Here is a 6,055-nt window from a genome sequence, read left to right on the forward strand (position 1 = left end):
GCCTTTGGGAGCCAATATGGGAAGTGAGACAACCTCGACCACAGATGGCTTCACATTTACTTTGGGGTTGGTTTCTACCTCCCCTCTCTGGGATGACTCCACGTGGAGCCGTTTTGCCAGGTGCCTAGTGATGCCAGATATAGGAGTGAGCTCCCGCTTCCCCACCACTCTGGTAGAGCAAGAAGCTTCATCTCCACACTCAGATGAAAGGGCTGGTTTCTCCTTTTGTGTCTTTCCTCTCCACTGCTGTCTCTCGGTGTGTTTCTCTTTGACAGTCCCACATCTGTTGGCTGGAAGTTTTGTGGGGTCACTTACGGTCTCATCTGAAGTCTCAACAGCCTCCGTCTTGGACACACTGTTCTGGGAAGGAACATCACCACTGTCTTCAAGTTCAAGTTTTTTCTCTTCTTTTTCACCTGCTCTCTTGGGGATGTGGAGAAGCCTCTTTGGCCTTGGGGCAGCCTCAGCTTGAGGTCGGGAGTTGCCACTACTCTCACAGCTTTGCTGCATCCTCAAGGCCTTCTCCAGTTTAATCTCCTCTAGCATCTTAACACGCACTTCCTACATAGACCTGGCACTTCCTGCAGGCTCTTCTGGTTGTCCTCTGCTAACAGCAACAGTTGGCAGATTCGCTGTCTTTTTCACTTCAATATCTTCTCTTAGCTCGAGACAACCAGGATCATTTTCGGATTTCTGTCTTTCCATTTCCTGCTGCCGATGTTTCTTTTCAGTCAGGACCTTAGAGAAGGATTTGATCTGCACTAAGGAAGAACTTCCTGTTCCTGATGGAGAATCATCAGCTCCTGAAGGTTTTTCTGTCTTCAGTTTAGTTTGCAGTTCTCCACGTTTCAGACTGGCTCTTTCTAGAAGAATCTCTTCTAAAGTCTTCACGTGAATCTCACCGACTTTATGAACTCGCATTTTCTTCGCTGCTTTATCAATGTCAGTTTCTGGTCCTTCCACTCTTTTACCCAGCCTCTGTGCAAGGCTTTGCTTTAATGGGGGATCCCAGTCACCATCCCCTGAAAGCTTTCGTTTCCCCTGTCTCTCAGGAAGACTCAGTCTAAGCAAGGGCTCTTCCTGTTTGTTTGATAGAGTTACCATCCTCACCACTGTCTGAACCTTCTTCTCAGGGCCTGGATTGGACTGAGACTGATGTAAAACCCTGGAAACTCCCAAGGAGACACCTTGCTTCTTAAATGTTTCTTTCATTTTCTCTGATTTAATTTCCTCAAGAGTTTTTATTCCAAAATTCAAACATTCACCTTGCTTTAAACTGACTACAGGTTTTCAGGCAGAAGCCACTTGTGATCCATTATGGATGTGAGGAGTTGGTTGCAGGGCAGGTGTTTTGTTTTCATCACCCTCCTCAGAAAACTGACCATCATCTTCATCATCATCATCTGCAATATTGACTATAACAGTCGGATGTGTGGAGATGGGAACATTTCCTGAACTCCCTACTTTCATTTCACTCAGAAGCTGAAGGGAGGAGTTAGAGTGAACAAACATCTTGTTCCAGTGAACTGTGAGCTGGCTAGCCTTTACTTCTTCTTGTGACTCAGGGACAGTGGGCAACACAGTTTTGCTTGGAGGTAGGAACACTCCATCAATGTAAGGACTTCTGGTGTGATGGAAAGCACAATTTTGTTTTTGACATCCCATTGGCTGATTTTCCCAATAGCAAGGAATTTCAATTCGTTTTTTGTCAATTTCCATGTGGCGAAATCTGCACACCCGTCGAAAACAATGGGCTTCTTGCCATAGAGTGCAGACACGTTCATTCCCTAGTGCAGCTTCACAGTGATGGAATGGGCAGCTGTCACCTTTGGTGCATGTAGAATAGAAATAAAAATAGCAGTCTTCTCCCTGATTAGGCATGCTGGCCAACAGTAGCTTCCTGGAACAAGCCACTGCTTCCTCCAAGTATTCTTGAAATGGACTTACTCTTCCAATGACAACTCAACCACAGAAATTGTTAGCTGGTTGCTTTCAACAGGGACTCCCATGTTTTCACTCAGTTCCAAACTATTATGTCTTTTACTCACACTTAATACTTGTCAATTTCCCAGGAGTATTTTTGGGCAGGGAATATCCCCAAATCATGGAATAGAAAATTAACTGAACCAATGAAATTGTCTTCGACTTCTGAGTGCTGCCAAGTCTTTCTCTTTTCTTAGCTGCAATCGCCCGCTGTCCTCACATCAGCCGAACAAGCAGATACCCAAGACTTCTAGGGTCTGAAGACACTTTTTAAAGTGTTCAACATCCTTAATCATGAGAGAAACACAAATTAAGACTACTTTGAGAATTGTCTTACCCAAGTCAGAATGGCCAAGATCAATAACACAAATCACAGCACGAATTGGGGAGAATATAGAGAAAGAAGAGTCATTGCTGGTGAGACTGCAGAATGGGATTGACACTCTGGAAATCAGGGTGAGGGTTCTCAAAAACCTGAATATTGATCTGCCCCAAGATCTAGCTAGACCATGCTTGGGCATCTAGCCAAAAGACTCTACATCTTACTCCAGAGACACTTTCTCATCAGTGTTCAGTGCTGTTCTATTCATAACAGTCAGAAGTTAGAAAAAGACTAGCTGTCCATCACCTGATGATGGATAATAAAATATGTGGCATGTTTATATGCTGGAATAGTTTTTGGCTGTTAAAGAAAGTGATATTTGTAGGTAAATGGATGGAGATAGAAGCAATCATCCAGAGAGACCCAAAACCCAAGCCCCAAAAGATACATGTTGCATGTTAGCTCTTTATGGGGATGTTAGCATTTGAACGTCAGGGTTGTGCATCTCATTTAGAATAATCACAAAGGTTAGATAGCTAATAAAGGACCAGGAGGGAGGAGGGGATCTCCCAAGGAAGGGAAAAAAGAATTCAGTACCATAAAGGATAAAGAGGAAACTCTAATAGTAGTACTGAATGGAGAAGAGGATGGAAGGACAGAGTGAAGGAGGGACTGTGGAGAAGCAAAGCTAACATTAAAAACCTTCTAGAAGCCATATGGAAACCTACTACCACAGAAACTCCCTAAAATACACACATATATAAAAGGAATTTTAATGAATTTACATTATCATGGGGGGAGATAGTGGCCCAACTAGACATCATACGTTACCTAGTAACCTGTCCCCCAGGACCATGAGTCAGTTACATTTTTGTGGACTCACTAGTCAAAGTGGTTCTCATAGGTCCCTCAAACACTACAGGCTACTGACAGTGTAATTGGGTACCCTCCACAACCTGAAGAAGTTGAGCTGGTGCCAAACTAGAAGATGTTTCAGTCCTGCTGGCTAGAGTTCATAGGGTTGGAAAGTACTCTACCTGATAGCATCAGAGAAAAGTCATCCATATTCACACCCAGCTACAGACCCTGGATTGACAATAGCAACCTGCCTATAAGCCATCGTGGTGCAAGAGGGACACTAGTGTCTACAGGAGTAATTAACTGATTTACTTTTTTTGGACAAGGCCCACACCATGAGAAAAAACCCATACCAGACACTGTGAGAAGCTAAGAGCAAACCCAGTACTACTACTCTATGAAAGGAACACAGCAGCAAAAGGACTCCTAATCACATATTACTATACCCATAGATCAGTGCCTTGCCCATCCCACATCAGAGATGCTGCTTGCAGCAGATTGTAATTAACACAAGCCCATGGGTGTACAATGTGCAGGGAGGGAGAGACCTTGGAACTTTCAATCCTAAATGGGTTTTCTTTATCACACCCTCAGGGATCCATGAGGATGTGGAGTTAGAATGACTGTAAGAGCCAGAGATGATGGAATACACAAAGAAAATAGTGTTTTCCAGACACAACAGAGCTGCTGCACACAGGAACTACATCCACAAGACACACACAAGTTAAAGCAAGACCAATCTCACGACAGAGGAAGACAAAGTGCCACTCTGAATCAAGAAAATATTTCTAAATGATACCTGTGAGGAGAGGATCTATAAGTTTTCTTCAAAATACAGTGACACTGGTACCCACTCTCTAGGGTGGGCCTTGTGCTCAGGAGTAGTTGGCCAGAATAAAATGGACTCCATAATTTTGTGTGCTTTTTTTTGTTTAGTGGGTTGTGTTGGTGTGTGTTTGCATCTGTGTGGTCTTTTACAGAGAAAAAAAATACATAAAGCACCTGCTGCCTGAGATCCCAGGAATCTGAGTGACTCTGAGGAGTAGGAAGCATTGGAAAAGGAGTTTGCAGGGTCTGAAATAGCTCTAGAACAACAACAAAAAAAATAACAACAAAAAAGGTTAATCTTATGGGAAGATGCTTTTAAAATGTGGACTCAGGAAATTGGAAGGCAAGGTGGTGGAACAGAGCCTTGTCCAAAGGATGATCAATTTATACCCCTTCTGAGACTGTAAGACTATATGCCCATATCCATAATGACACACTTCCTCCAACAAGGCCACACTCATAGTTATACACCTACTCCAATAAGACCACATCTCCTAATAGTGACATTCCCTGGGCCAAGCATATACAAACTGTCACATTACATTCCCTGGGCACAATTAGCTTCTACTCCACCAGCCAACATGTTTACCCTGGGCAACGAGTGGTACAGAGAAAACTGCCAAGTTCTGCTGCTTGCTGGGGCTAGAACAAATCCCCCTTGTTATTTCACATTATCACTAGCTTTCTGTTTTCCAAATCCTTTGATTGGCTCTGATGGAACTTGCTCTGCAGACTGACTTGGAACTCAGAGATCTGTGTTCCTGTCTCCTGAGCACTGGGATTAGAGGTATGGTCCTTCTTCTGGACTAAGATTTTCTCTACTTGGAACTTGATCTACTGGCCTCAGAACACAGATAGCTGCTTGATTCACTCTTCTGGCATTAAAGGTTTACACTATCAAGCCTGGATCTAAGCTTAGCTGGGTGGGATCTTGCCCAAAGGTCAACAGTCCCATGATTCAGTCTAATATCTCTTGGACCACAGGATTCAGCTCCATTTCACTTCCTAGTGCACCTTAATACTCCAACCACAAATTTCACATTTTTCCTTTCTAAGCTTGCTACACTTGTTCAAAATGATCTTCATGAGGATTAACTAGAGAAAAAGTCTCCACAGGGCTTTTTTGAGGCTTCTTTCATAATGCAATCAATTTAAATTTCTTTAACCTTTTCCTCAGCTGGACTCTTCAGACAAGGGCAACAAGTAGCCACTTCTTTGCCAAAATACCACAAAAACAGTCTTTAGGCCACATACTGAAATTCTTCTCCACTCAAATCTCTTAGGCTATGTATGCACAGTTGAAATTGCTCTTAACAACAAGTTCTTCCATATTCCCACTAGGATGGCCAATTAAACACCCACATAAAGCATTCCACTCTTTTCCAAATCCAAAGTCCCAAAATGCAGGTTCTTCCAAACAAAAGCATGGTCAGGCCTATCACAGCAATACTCCAGTCTCTGATGCCAAATTCTGTCTTACTTAGGGTTTTACTGTTGTAAACAGACACAATGACCAAGGCAACTCTTATAAAGAGAACATTGAATTGGGACTGACTGAACAGTTCAGAGGTTCAGTCTATTATCATCAATGTGGGAGCCTGTTGTAGAAGGACCTGAGAGTTCTATATCTTGTTCTGAAGGCAAACAGGAGAAGACTGGCTTCCAGGGAGGTAAGAGCAGGGTATAAAACCCACATCCACAATGATGCACTTCCTCCCACAAGGTCACACCCACAATGACACACCTACTCCATCAAGGACACACCTCCTAAAAGTGCCACTCCATAGCCCATCACATTACACTCCCTGGCTCCAGTTAGATTGTTCAAACACATGAGACTATGGGGGCCATACCTAGTCATAGTATAATAACAAGTACGTTTAATTCAACTTCCAAAGTCCCCATAGTCAACAGCAGTCTAAGACTTCAACACCCCACTCTCAGCAAAAGACAGATCATAGAAACAGAAACTAAACAGAGACACAGTGAAACTAGGAGAAGTTATGAACCAAATGGATTTAACAGATATCTTTAAACATTTTGTCCTAAAACAAACAAAAAAAA

At 43.0% G+C, this 6,055-nt stretch overlaps 1 pseudogene; it reads right to left on the reverse strand.

Annotated features, from left to right (window-relative positions):
• Positions 1–3: 3 nt before the first annotated feature.
• Positions 4–1,881, reverse strand: LOC114636128 (annotated as a pseudogene).
• Between the last annotated feature and the right edge of the window lie 4,174 nt (positions 1,882–6,055).

The sequence above is a fragment of the Grammomys surdaster genome, unplaced genomic scaffold, assembly GCF_004785775.1.
Source record: "Grammomys surdaster isolate TR1022 unplaced genomic scaffold, NIH_TR_1.0 122358, whole genome shotgun sequence".
NCBI classification, from domain to species: domain Eukaryota; kingdom Metazoa; phylum Chordata; class Mammalia; order Rodentia; family Muridae; genus Grammomys; species Grammomys surdaster.